Below are 13,830 nucleotides of genomic sequence, written 5' to 3'. Positions count from 1 at the left end.
GTTGTGAACGGTTTGAGAGGACGAGATTTTCCGTTTTCAAAACCACGCTGTTTGAGTCGGCAGACCACCTTCCAGCTTCTCCGACCTGTCGTCAATGGTGGATCAATTGGTATCGGTAAGCCAAGCTTATTAATACCCCAAGTCCCATCGGAGCAGATCGGGCAAGAAAGGGGAACGCGGAACAAGCGGCAACGACGCAACACAACACAAGATTGGATTTCCTTGGTGGAAGATTATACCCGCCGGAGGGCACTCGGAAGCAGCAGAGGGTTTGGACGTGTACTCATCGCCAGCTTTGAGATAGGGCAAGGTTAGATGGCATGTTTTTAGCTGTGGCTACACACACACACACGCACAGATAGCCACAGACACGTGTACACGATCGAATCGTGTTCGGGCAGGGACTGAGAGTTGGCTTACCATGCTGTACCAATAATTAAACGACCGTTTGGCACACACTTTGCATAAAACCAATCAGTGTGCGATGAGCCGCGATGGTCGGGGGGAAACCACGTTTCGTCTTTTTTCTCCAAGAAATTCGGCGTCGGAATAGATGGCTCCCAAAAATAGAACCCAAACACGTGCGCGCTCGCGCCAGCGTTTAAGCGGTTGCCTCACCTAGTTGTTCTAGTTTCGCCTCGAAGCATCAAGATGACACTAATTCGTCACCGTTAATATGCGCGGATGACATCACACCCTCCCGAGGGGGGGGGGGGGGGGGGGTGGTACAGCAGGCAGTTTAAAGTCGGCGTGAAGGTGAAGTTGGCGCTTTAAAATCGATTCGGCGTTCCGAATGGTGGCCCCGAAAGGTGTGCTCCTTCCCCCCCCTCTCCATGTCGACCTATCCGTGGGGCCAGTATGGTGTCAGCCGAATGTCAATTGATAAATTATTTAGAAAGCGTAAGATATGCGCTTGCTTCTTCTGCCGCCTGCGCAATGTCTGGAAGAAGTTTGAAGAGGCGGAAGAAGAAGATGTTTTCATATTGAGTTGTCAACAAGGTACTACAACTCCCGAGTAAAGGTGATGGTGAAACACAAGGGCATCATAAAAGGGACATATCCGTTTATGAAATGCTTCTCGCTCGGTGGGTGTGTCTGATATATGTTTGATCGTTGTAAAGTGCCCTTTTGGATAATCGGAATGATGGGCTGGCGTTCGTGAAAGTTGCAATAAAAGTGATGGCTCGTTTTAAAACGTAGGGTCGTTTTGCTCCGTTTTATGAAGCATCCCACCCGCGTAGTACTTCCGCCTTTGATGGACCATTAAATCCGTTTCTTGTTTTGATCGAGCGATAGCGAGGGTTGTATGGGAAAGTAACAAGCTGAAAACACAACATAATACTCCAAATGGCCAATTTCTCAATGGCTGACGCTGCTGTCCGGTAGCACTGCATGTTCACATGTCACAGCGCCGAGCTCTGACGGGCAACCACAATCCCCATTGCCAGCTCATTTGTGCCAAACGGTTGACGCTAATCGGTAATAAGGCAAAGTTGGCAAAGATCAATTTGCGCTTCGTCCGAGAGAACTGTTTTCCCTTTTGCCTGGGGTTGTAGTCATCGCTTCGGTTGGGATATCACGTCAGTAACGAGACGGAAAACGGGTACAGCTTTTCGACCGTTTCGATGCGTTTCGTTCAGAACTCTGCCCAATTATTGGTTCGTACCGTAGGAGCAGTCCTCTCGCCCAAGAAGCTGGTTCACGCTGGTGTATGCTGCTCTGGGTTATCTCCAAGACATCATCCCAGTTCTTTGGGCGATCCGATGCGTTGGTTCTTGTCTTGTTTTTTGTGTGTATTCCCCATCTGACTCACCCACTACGACCTTCGTCCGGTTCAATTACTTCCAATTCCCCGTGCGCCCTTTTGCCGACATTTATCTCTTGAAGCCCTGCTCCTTTTTTTTCAGCATGCTCTTCTTGCTTACGAACCTGCAACTGGCGATGAAGCGACCCGAAACGAAGTCAGCGATGTGTTGGTGTGTGTGTGTGCGGGCAATGAGAAATGGAAGGTGGAAAAAACAAATAATGTTAATAATTACAACCGTGGCGCGTAACCAAAAGGCGACTTCCTCCTGCCCGGGCCGGGCATTCCTTGGCGTGTTTTCGTGGCCTTTGCCTTTGCCGACTTCTTTACGTTGCCCCGGTACTGCTGGAGGACTGTAAACACTTGTTACGTGCGCCATAGGGAATGGATGGATGGATGGATTGGACGGTTGACTGATGTCTCACCAGGACACAGCACACTGCGCTTGGACTTTGTTGGACTTGGTTTTGCCTTCTTCCACCTCTGCTACCTGCGCGGAGGAGAGCACACACGCACACAGCACTTTTCGGGCGCGACTTGGTAACGGTTGCTATGTCTGCTTCTTTGGTCACAAGTGTGCCGAGTAATTTGATGGGTGTCTGCGATTGAAAAGTGTGTGTGTTATCCTTAATTTCCCTCAAATCATCCTTACCGCCGCGGCCACTTTGGAAACGGTTCAAGACCGCCCCAGAACTATGCCACGGGCATATCTAAACGCCGAGCAGCAATAATGAAGCATTAGCATGGAAAGAAGCCAGCAAAAGAACGCAACGAGAACCATGGTGGTGGAGTACTCTCGGACGGTGCAGCGGAAGATGGATTTTTGAATTATTCACGCTGTCTGATTACTTTCCTGGGAATTTCAGGGTGTTGGGCCGAGGGCGCGCGCGCGCGCCCAGGGTCCATCATTAGAACCGATCGACGGTAATGATGGCGGAGTTTTGGAAGTATGGGCCTTTTCCCGGGCGAGACTGCAATGCCGACCGGATTCCACAGCCGCTTGCAGTACTTGGTGGGCACGTAGATTGCACGTAAGGCTTGAACACCCCACACACATACACACACACACACCCCGAACTTGATACACCTGCAAGATATGTCGGTCAGGCGTAACTTTAACTTCTTCCCAGAGAGAAGATCTTGCTTGCTGCATCGCCCGAAGGCAAGGAACGGAGGTATCGATTTCCCGGCCCAAAATTTTGAGCTCAACTTCCTCTCCGTGTTCTAAATTTGAACGTGTTTCGATTCCCATCGTAAGCTCGTTTGAACGTTAGGAGGGCTTGTTTGCTAGTTTTATTTTTTACCCATTTCTGTGTCCGTATGCGGGCTTTTTATTTTCAGTTCAGGGCGGTATCGGTGGGCGTGCATCGCATAAATTTTGCAAATCCTTTGCAACCGGGGTCAGCTGCCCGGTGGTCGGTGGTCGGTTGTACGCAATTCGATACTAATCCGTGCCAACTATCGGCACTGAAACAGTGGAACGGCACACAAAGCCAACGTATAGCGAGTTCTCGTTTTTACAAGCAGAACATTGGTTTCTCGAGGGTTTTTTTTTGTGTTAAACACATATTTCACATCCAACTTAACCATATTGCTGGGCGTTAAATCGGACAGGAAGTTGTATAATTTTACGAGGTTAGGATTTGTGTGTGTGTTCTGAAATCTGAAGTAAAGATTTATTTGAAGAAATGTTTGAACAGCATCCCACAGGGGGTTTAACGGGTGCATCAGGCTCGCGTGTCTTCAATTTCAACCCGACGCGAACTGGATGATAAAGTCATTAAAGCGCTCGCTCGTGGCACTGGGGTGGTGATCTCTGGAATGGAAAAAGGACAAACTAGAATTTCACCCCTCCTCCTCCCCCCTCAAGATAATCGCATGTTGGAGGAAAATTTAAACACATCCAGCTCTTTCTCCAGTAGATCAGCCGTGGCTCGAAGCGATCATAGATTCTATGCCGACCCCTCAGTATGCTCCGGGTCAGAAGGCATCTAACGGTCGCGGCTGCAGCAGCTGCTGCTGCTGCTGGTACCGTCAGCTTCTTGTGCTGTTGGTAACATAGCGTAAAGGGCAACGAAAGGGCCAACGATTCGATTCGATTGACCCCTCGGAGCGATGGCATAACGCTAACTGGCCTGTGCTGTCTTTAATCAGCGATGCAGGAGAGCTACTTTGCATGCGCCTCTTGAACCATTGACAGGAATTCATCATCATCATCATCATCGTGGTCGTCGTCTTTTCTAGAGAAAGTGGTACCGTTAGTGGGGGGGGGGGGAGCGAGAGGTGTACCCCTAAAGAGGGGCCCTTACTCGTGGATCGGTACACGCATTCACATTCCACAGTGTGTGGTGCCTGGGAAAGTCGCCAACCCCAGCTCAAGCAGTCACGATCAGGCCCTTGGGTGGTGTTTTTGTTTGTTGCCAAAGCTTCCACTTTGGATCAATCGAACCCGATTCGTTTGTGTGGCAGAGACAGCGGCCCGCACCCCTGGAAGGTGCGCGCCATTCGATTGGGCTCGTTGAGGAGGTACATGTTTATCCAATAACACCAATTTTCTGAGACCTTTTCCATTGCGACAGCGAAAGCAAACACACCGACATGCTGTTGTTGTGTGTCCTTTCCGTGTGATCCTGTCCATCCAGGAGTGATGGATTAATTTCTTCACCGTCCCTTTGATCACGTCCACTCGATCGTTCGATTTGATCGATCAAGAATACGTGAAGCTATTCTCCTAACTCCTGCTGTCAGGAAGTTGTCCATAGCAACCACTCATCACACTCAGCCTACTTGGTGATGTATCACCTTTCCTTGAGCATGTGTATGCGCGCTTTTCACCTTCTTCTTTCATGCTCTCTTCTCTGCACTCTTCCTCTCTCGCTCTCCCCTGGGGAACCTGTCCTGATCCTTTCCAGCCGTTGAAAATTATGGTAATTCCCGGATCGCTTAAGGGGCCTCCGGCTTTGAAGTTTCCTCCCCTTCCTTCAAAGTGGTAGCCGCCCAAACGCCAGACACGAGCAGATCGATTTACCCGGGTGCAGCCTGGTCAGTGTTGATCGGCCCCCGATGGTCGTCCATCATGCATCGGACGCGCAAGTTATCGATCATTATTAACCGGGGCACTGCTTTGAACGGGTGTGCTGTGCCGTTGAAACGAGCAGACCAGACTTCCGGCGGCTTCCTGGTCTAGGGTTCGAGAGGGAAAAGTGGTGATGAATCATATAATTTTCCCTACCTCGCCCCCCCCCCTCCCCCTCAGGTTTTCGCGATCATACTCCACTGCCAACGGGGGCGCTTTTATTACTTAATCTCGGTAACTCGGTTGTGTGTTGCTTTGTAGACGATTGAAAAATAATGGAGCAATAAATCCATCGGGAGGGTAAAACTTCTTGAACGGTCTTTGTAGCAGCAGCAGCAGCAGCAGCAGGAGCACAGCGCACTTACCATTGGAGCAACAAAGTGGATGATTTGTGCTTTTTTGCATTAGCAGATCATTGACCAGACAAAGGGGACCTTTAGAGCAGTTTACTTAGTGTGATTGAACGATCTGGTTTCTGTTTGAGGATCAAAATTGAATTTCAAGATGCTGGATGTGCAAAATTTCGCTAATTGAGTCAATTGTTCATACAGTTTGCATACTTGCAGGCGAATTTGCAAACCAATTTAATGCAAACCCCCTAGAGTTATACTCTCTGCCTTACAAATTCTTCCCTTTAGCACTAACATTGTTGAAATTTTGTGCTATTTTCATCTATCTTTCACCATTTCAATATTGCATTCTTTTACGACCCATTTGTTGTGACATGAAATTCCTCCCTTCATGCTACGTTCTTCAATTTCTCATGTTTCAATTTCGTGTGAGTGCTCTTAGGTTTGATGCAATCGCGCGTGTATGTGTGGTTGGGCGCAGTGAAATCTAGTTCAAGGCTGCAATTGAAATCTCAAACCAGCAATAATTTGGCCACTGGCCATAAACTCATTAGCGGTTTGGTGTGCGTTGGCTTTAAGACACACTGAGGCAGTGTGTCATAGTGGTTATGGAAATTTTACGACGATCAGCTGTTGCGAAGCTTCATAAAACGTGTATCAGTCTAAAAGGGAAATAAAAAAGGTGAAATGAAATTGTGTCCTCCCGTTGTCGTTTGATCGCACACAAAAATTCCACTCTCACAACGAGTCGTTTGGGGATATGCGTTCGTTGCGCTCAGTGCAGTCGGGAGCCACGGTTCATAACAATTCACCTTGCGAGGATGATATGGTACCGGTGATCCCCATCGCCACCCGTAAAAGCATATACATAAACCGTGCGAAACGAAATTCATTGCTGAACTGTTTTCTCTATTTTCAGCGACATCAACCACCAGCACCACCACCAGGTTGTCTCGTTCGCTCCGACACCTGTCACACAGGAAGCGAATAGTGTGCCGTCCGTGTTTTCCACCGACCCCTGGTGGTTTTGGGAGCGAGAGGCAAAAACGGTTTGGCAAAATTCCATCCATCCAATCCATCGTCCTAGCCCGGCAGGACGGAGGAACGTGTCGGAAAATGCAAATATTAGAAACAAGCAGGGAGCAAAAAATCGCGCACGACAAAATATATAACCTCTCGCTCGCCTAGGGATGAGCGCCGTTCGGAGCATCAACATCCGCTCTGGGTGTCTGGGTTGGAAAATATGTATATGCGCGAAATATGTCGTCTGTGATGTACCATTGGCGCTCGACCCCCGCGATTGTAGAGTTGTTAAACCACTCCGGGAAAAAAGGACAAAACAAAAAAGGACGTTTGATGATGATGATGTTTGCCGAGAAGCGGCATGTAGTTGAGGTTTTTTTCGAGGGGGAGGGGGAGGGGTCAAAAGTCGGCGGGTTCACGTCGGTGTGTCTCGGTTGCCATCGATTCTGCTCGCTCGAGGCGGCTCTTTCATGCTCAATGAAGCACGCGGCTTTTTTGTGGGTGGCGCAGCCAAACAAAAAATAGAGCCATAGGGCACCCTGTCGCAACATCACAATGATGATGTCAAGTGCAAGGCTATTTAACCGACCTAAGAACGAGACGGTGGCAAAACGGTGGCCGGAGGTTTGTGGGAAAATCTAAAACATTCCAATTTGCCGTCATGTACGATGAAGGAATGCCGGTTGAACGGTCGTAACGAACGAGCCTGGTTTCCGTCTGACTTCTCGGCTGTGTAATGCGTACCTCGTCGGAATGGACCACCATGTCTTGTGCGACATACCACGCAATGTCTACAGTAATAGACTCTTCCCGGGTAGATAATTACTGTCATACTCTCTCCCTCTCTCTCTCCTTGTCGTCTTATCTGTCAACAGGTTAACTGCGGGACTTCATCAACCCTCCGCGACAGTAGCGCCATCAACAAAGTAGCCATTGGCTGGAGGAGAAGGTGGAACCCAGTCTGTGTTTCGTCTCTTTCATCTTAGTGCGCTAGTTGTCATGTCTACGCGGTCATCCGGTGGCAGGTTTCTCTATTCGCTTGACAAGACGGGCATGTCAACGCGGGATGTAATAAGGTGCCCTCAAACCCTTTTCCTAGCTACTACTTCTTCGAAGTTCAATCAATCGATAAATATGCTAAACAGTTCCGCATGATTTCGAGCGGCTTACAGATTTTACAGTTTGTGTTTGCGACGACCAAAACGACGCATTTCTGAGTTCGGCAGTAAAAGCTTCAAGCTCGCTCAGCAACAGCACAAGCAGTTGAGTTTGGCTTCCAACGGGGGAATAAAGAACATCATTCATAAGTAAGTATTACTCTTCAAAAGACAGCACATACAAAAGCACTAAAACACCTCCCTTTAACCACGCACCATTCTAGGTCAGGGTCAGCCATCTTCCAAAGCGACAAATGTCACCCCGTCGGCAGTTATGAATAAACCAGGAATGGAGTGCGGTAGCTTTCCGCGCTTTGTAAGCTTTGCTCGGTGTGCACTAGAAGAGTGTCCCTTAAAGAAGCTTTTTTCTTCTAGTCAAAAAAACACACAGAGACACACAGAGAAGGTACGCGCTTCAAATGCCACCAGCAACTAGCAACATGGTAATGATAAATGGTAAATTATTTAACTGTGTGTGTCTCTCGTTTCAGGCCGCAACAAGCAACATTGCAAACGAGATGCTGTTCGTCCCCCTCCGTAGAAGCGAATATGACTTTATTTGGGTTGCGAAATGGGTGTTTGTGTGTGAGTGGAGATGTTTGCCGTACATCCCTAAGCAGCTGGCGAGATTTATTCCGTCCAACATGAAGCATGGGGAGCAGTCGACAGCTTCATCAGCGCCCTACTTGGTCCCGATTGGGTGGCTAAGCAATTTCGCTTTTCTTTTAAGGGGCTGTTAACTTAACGAGAGCCCGGTTGCAGTAGAGGAACACCCCATTCGAACACGCACCGGTGATAGCACCTTCATTACTTAATTGGTTCGCACAGGCTGCCTGCACAAATGGCGTTTTGTGAGAAATGTTCACAAATGGCCCCAATGATTGATGTATTGATGGGTAATTTTTCATCATCTCGTTTAGACCCCTTTCGCCGGCAGCACCGGGAAGGGTGACACTTGCGTAACTCCAAGCGAAGAACTTGATTGCATCATCCAACACCATCGGGAATGCTCGTACCGCACAGCGCAAGGATGAAATGATACCCAGAGAGAGAGATGGAGAGGTTCCATTTTGCTGATCTAATCCAACAAGCTGCCGCCGCCGCCATTCGTTCATTATTCACACGGTGGAGAACTAACTAAAACCGGGATGATTAATTGCTTTCCGGCGATACGGGTGCACAGCTTTTGGGCCGGCCACGCGCGCACAGCTGTTGAACATCCCGCGCTGTTTCGATCGCACGATCATCGTTCCCAACGCGGATCGCGCTCAGTTGCTGGCGCATATCAAACCCCGCGGGAGGGAGATTTCGTTTTTGGTGTGAGATCTTTTTATTCATACCGAATAAAAAAAAAAAACAGACACACACTCACTAACTCATTCTTGACCCAAAGGGATATCTTCGCAGTTCGCTGGTTTCGTTGCTACGTTTGTACGATCGCGTACAAGCAATAAACACTTCCGTGCGCGCGCGCGCGCGCTCACACACGCTCTGTGATCTGTAATTCACGGCACGAAGCGTGTTGTGTCTAGTGTCCCGGCCATCGACGGTGAATGGCAATGAAGCATAACGCCACCCACTCAATTTCTGCGGCGGAACGGTTGGGCCGGGACCACACCACGCGCGCGCACAAGGCGTCGAGCCGTGAAAATCGTTCCTCTAGTCATAGTGTTTATTATGAATTATCCAATTTGCATACTTATGTGCATGCACACTGCGGCACGGCTACGGCACGGTTCACCCGCATTGAGGAGGACGTCTGTCAAAACATACTAGAGAGGAGAGGGGGAGGGATGTTTTGCGCCCACAAGCCTCTCATTTCCCCCCTCTCTTCACACCGAAGCTATTGATCGATTAGTAGGGAAACGGGACCAAAATCTGGGCCATAGCATACGGACCTGTCGCATGCATGTTCCTGTTTGCCGCATGGTTGCTTGATTTCGGGGTAAAGGGATTAAGCGTGTACAACAAAGCGGTGGAGTACGGTTTTCCCTTTTTTTCCCTGTCTCCCATTCTCTTTCTCTCTGCAATGTTGTCCGCAGTGTGACAAACGTATTTCTTTTTTGGAAAACGGGGAAAGAAAAGCTGTTGTGATTTGCTTGTTCGACACACCTTGAATTCAAATCTTGGGTTCAATTTTAAGCTTCCCGAGAGCTAGGAACCAAAACGTGTTTTTGTTGGCTTATATATGTTGTGTTGTTGTGCCAAGTCGCATTAAAGCCGGCGTGTTTGGCTCACCGACAAAGGCAGTGCGGCAGTCCGGGTTTGCTGCTGCCGGAACAACACTTTAAAGCAATGTGGGAATGTGTTTGCAGATTGGTTTCAATTATTATTATTATTATGTGGTTCGCTCGCATTGAAAAGGAAAGTGAAAGAAAGTGTTCTGTTCTCTCAGCGCGATTCAATTAGCGGAGATCAAAGAGAGTGCAAACAACCGGCAGTTTAGGGACGCTTGTGCTTGCTGAAAATGGAAATGCAAATGCATCATATTCTTTTATGCATTTGTTTTTCTTTGTTGCACATTTAGAAAGATTATTATGATCCCTAGCCAAACCCATTTCGAGGCAACTTCAGTCACACTGAATGAAGCCATGATATGAGCTGAATGAACACATCACTGTTCATACATTTTTTGTTCCTTTTATTTCCCTACCATTAATCCAACTGTCCGACTGTGTTTTAGCACGCTGTTTGGAAGCCTAAAGTTTACGATTATTACGATCGCGCACAACCCCGGCAGCAAACGAATGCGATATAATCCCTTTTTGCCTTCGCGGAACATAAAAATATTTTGCCGTCTTTAGCGGTGTGTGTGTGTGTGTTGTGTGTAGCGTCGTGCGCTGCAGCAGCCGAAGCAGCTTTACGGCGATTATATTTTACGATCGATAAACCGCTCTCGGATGCAGTTTTGGAGGGGAGTTTTATAATAACAAAATTGGTAAGAATGTCTTTTCTAACTACCTGTTTTTTGTGTGGTTTCTCTGTAGTACTGTATCTTGATAACGAATATAAACAATTATTAATAATTGCACAATATATTATCTTTATTTTCCAGTTCATCGTACGAAAGGTATTTCGGCACTTCCTGCTGCTTATCAGAACAATCGAACGAAGGTCTCTAATTTTGGAGTCATTTATAAGCGGTCGAATACCGAGAATAAGTCCAAATATAATCCGTTTATTTACTGTTTATTAGTCAAAAGGGACAATAGCGGTTTGTTGTTCTACACACACACACACAGAGAAGCGACACACGCGTACGACCCTCAAAAACTCAACAAGGTCAACTCAATCTCTGCCCCGCTTCTATGCTCGCTGCTCTTATCTTAGAACAGCGCTACGGCGACGCAGCATCGCCGCGTAAACAACAGTGTCTTGTCAGCAACAATCTGCCACCTTGCCTACCGTTGCGATGGTCACTTCGATACCAAACCGATTCGAATCAATCTCCAACATCGAGTTTCCGACAACGGAAGATCTGAGTATATTGTTAGTACTTCATTATCATATTTGCTACTGCGCGGGCATTCCACAGTAATTATACCCTCTGCGGTAGGTGGGTTCTTTCCTTTTCCGAACGACGCAGACGCAGATGAAAAGGGTAAAGTCGAATCACTAATTTCGCGCCCCTGTTGCTCCGTGACAAAGTAGTAGTTTAGTCGTTTATTGATTCTGTTCACACGCGGGTAAATTATGAATCAGCTGTGGATGGCGTCATGACGGTGCAGAAGTAGGGCTTGTTGATTGCTTCGATCGATCGATCATCGCCTCACTGCGGTGATCGTACGGTGTGTGTAAGCCATACTAATCATCCGATCATTGGATCAACTCGCTTAAATCGTGTAGCTCATTCCGTACCCGGTTCGGTCGCAAATCAGAGGATCCACTAATTGTACACCTTGTCGCGATCGCGCCTCGTGGGGAGAAGGGTGTGAAGCGCACGGTGTTGTTAAACGGTTTATCAATGGCTTTTATTGGTTGTGTCGGGACGGCTAAGGGGACGGCAACCAAATTAACACTTCACCGATGCACTTAACCAGGCTAGAATAAAGGGTAATAGCGAACGGTTGCAAGGAAGCACGTGCCACCACCACCAGTGCGAAGAGGCGGAACCGATTCTATCGATGATGCAACACTGCACGGTTGCTCTCTGGATTTAACGACGTTTTAAGTGGCTCATGATTCATTGACTTTAAACAGAAGGTTGCTGTTGAGAGGAATGTCGATTTGATAATCAAACCACTTCGAATGAACCTGATTAGATAAGGGAAGAATTGACGTGAGTTGGACAGTTCGGGTTTAGTTTGAGTGGATAAATGAACAATATTCCCCAAATTGTTTAGTAGAGTTCATCGTTTTCATCTACAAGTAGTTGGACGAACTAATAGAACGAATGAACGAACGATGAACTGTCGATGTGTAATAAAGGCTAATGTAGTTCAAGACCTCTTCAAATACTGTAAAGAAGAGCAAAAAAAAAACTGTCGTTCTCGCTCAGTTCTTTTAGAAGAATTAACTGATTCGTTTAAGTTCTTCAAAAAAGCAGTAATTCTGCAAGCCTACCACCTGTGTTGGAGGTGCCTTACGCTACCTGGTTATTACGACAGGTTGTAAAGACTCTATTCCTAAACAATACTTTGTGCCTTTACTCCGATCATATTAGAAAGATAAATAGAGACATATCTTGTACCAACGATCGAGGCTTGTTCTCATGGCGCGCCCCGATTCTATTCCCCTCAGCATGGACTGACGACCTCCGGCGCATAATCCGTCGTTCATGAACTTCGTGTGTCCCTGTCAGGCCCTGGAATGTGAGTCATGTAGTCGTGTGTACGACAACTATAGACGATCACCAAACATGCGCTTATACCAGCTAAACCAGCACCAGAAAAAAAGAACTAGATCACGTTGTCCACGGAGGAGAAAAAGATCTTTATCTTCTGCCGTTTGGGTTTTGCGGTCGGTAACAATTCAAAACCGCTCCCACTCGCCAACGCCGCCGAGTATGATCGACGGCATTCTGATTTTCCATCTGGTTGACTTAATCCCAAAATCTGTGGCAGCAGAGGTGTGTGGTAGCAGTGTATGCATAGTCCAATATATCGGTCAGTGAGGAAGAAGGATAGCGCGCGTGCATGACAGCACCCTCACAATTTATTCCAAACACATGTTCGTTTATGCGCTCCCTCCATTCTCTCTCCCGGAGTCCCGGAAAGTGTGAAATCGCGTAAAATATGAATGGTACGAACTAGCGCTTCTAGCCTAGCCGTAAGCGCATTCTCCCCGGTGTCGAACTGAGACCCGTTGGCTCATATTTCTACGTGGACACCGCTTTTTGCATTCATGATTAGGAATTGCACGGATTGCGACAAAATCGCTACCATACGTTACTACAGAACGGGAATCGACGAAGGAAAGTCAGCAGGGAACAGTCACGGAACTCGGCGCGCGTCACGAACATGCAGCAGCGGCGGTAGCAGCTTGGCATTGCGATTCCTGTCCAATGCTGGCGTGTGTTGTGCCCCCCCCCCCGCTCCCCTTTTCCAGCATTTGAGTGTGTCAGAGGGTAGGATAATTTATCGCACCCAGAAACACACGCTGACAGTGATGACCTCCAGACAGCACGGTGAGGCTTCAGCGCCCCTACACAAAGCTGGCGCAAAAACTGGGCGCCCATATTTCAAACACCTAGAGAGCTCCCGGCAGCGAGGAGGAGGGCGGTCAATCTTTTTGCGACCTATCGTCCCCTTCTCACCCTGTGGGGCTGTTGTGACATCCTTTTATGGGTTTGCAATAAACCATTCGTTCGGCGGGTGGTGTCGGTGTTGTTTGCAATGAATATTTTACAAATCTCTTGCTGTCCCTGGTCTGGCTCTGTGGTCCCACCGCTCCAGGGGGAACGTGAAGGGAAAACTAATTCTCACCGTTGGGTGTTGCAGCTAGCGTGGCATAAGGGCAAATGGGGGCATAAGGGCTTTTTGTTTTATTCTTTTTTTATTTTGTTTTTATTTATTTTTCGTTCTAGGAGGTCCGGAATGCATGCGATATCACCAGGCTGTTCTTGGAGAGATCCGGCATAGAGCTACAAAAACCCAGAATTGTTAAATTCAACGATATCACTGGAAATTACAGACTTATTCGTTGAAAATGATAGATATTAAGGTAAATAAATTTGAATCTTTTCTATATTTAACATCCCATATACTGTGATTAGGATCACATTGGTCGCTGAGCTCAATAATTGTTAACCATTACCACATCAATTCTTTTATTAATGTAATGTCTAGCATCCCTAAAATAACGTGACTTTTACGATGTAAATAATTCTCAACTACTAATTGATATGATCATCACGCTCAGAGCATAGTAAACCAGCATCTTATTAAACCCCTGGCGATCGTTTTATCAATAAATTTGCCA

General features: G+C 47.5%; 1 protein-coding gene and 1 long non-coding RNA gene across 8 annotated transcripts in view; one reads left to right on the top strand and one right to left on the bottom strand.

The window, feature by feature from the left end:
* Window positions 1–13,830, bottom strand: part of LOC121595652 — a 61,410-nt gene that overhangs the window by 7,188 nt on the left and 40,392 nt on the right. The gene's annotated exons all lie outside the window — the stretch shown is intronic.
* Window positions 7,180–9,267, top strand: LOC121595656. The gene is made up of 3 exons (XR_006005198.1): window positions 7,180–7,560; window positions 7,635–7,816; window positions 7,902–9,267. It is a non-coding gene; the product is annotated as an uncharacterized LOC121595656 (long non-coding RNA).

The sequence above is a fragment of the Anopheles merus genome, chromosome 3R, assembly GCF_017562075.2.
Source record: "Anopheles merus strain MAF chromosome 3R, AmerM5.1, whole genome shotgun sequence".
NCBI lineage: Eukaryota > Metazoa > Arthropoda > Insecta > Diptera > Culicidae > Anopheles > Anopheles merus.
Note: the sequence above shows the minus strand (reverse complement) of the source record. Positions and strands in the feature narration are given on the sequence as shown.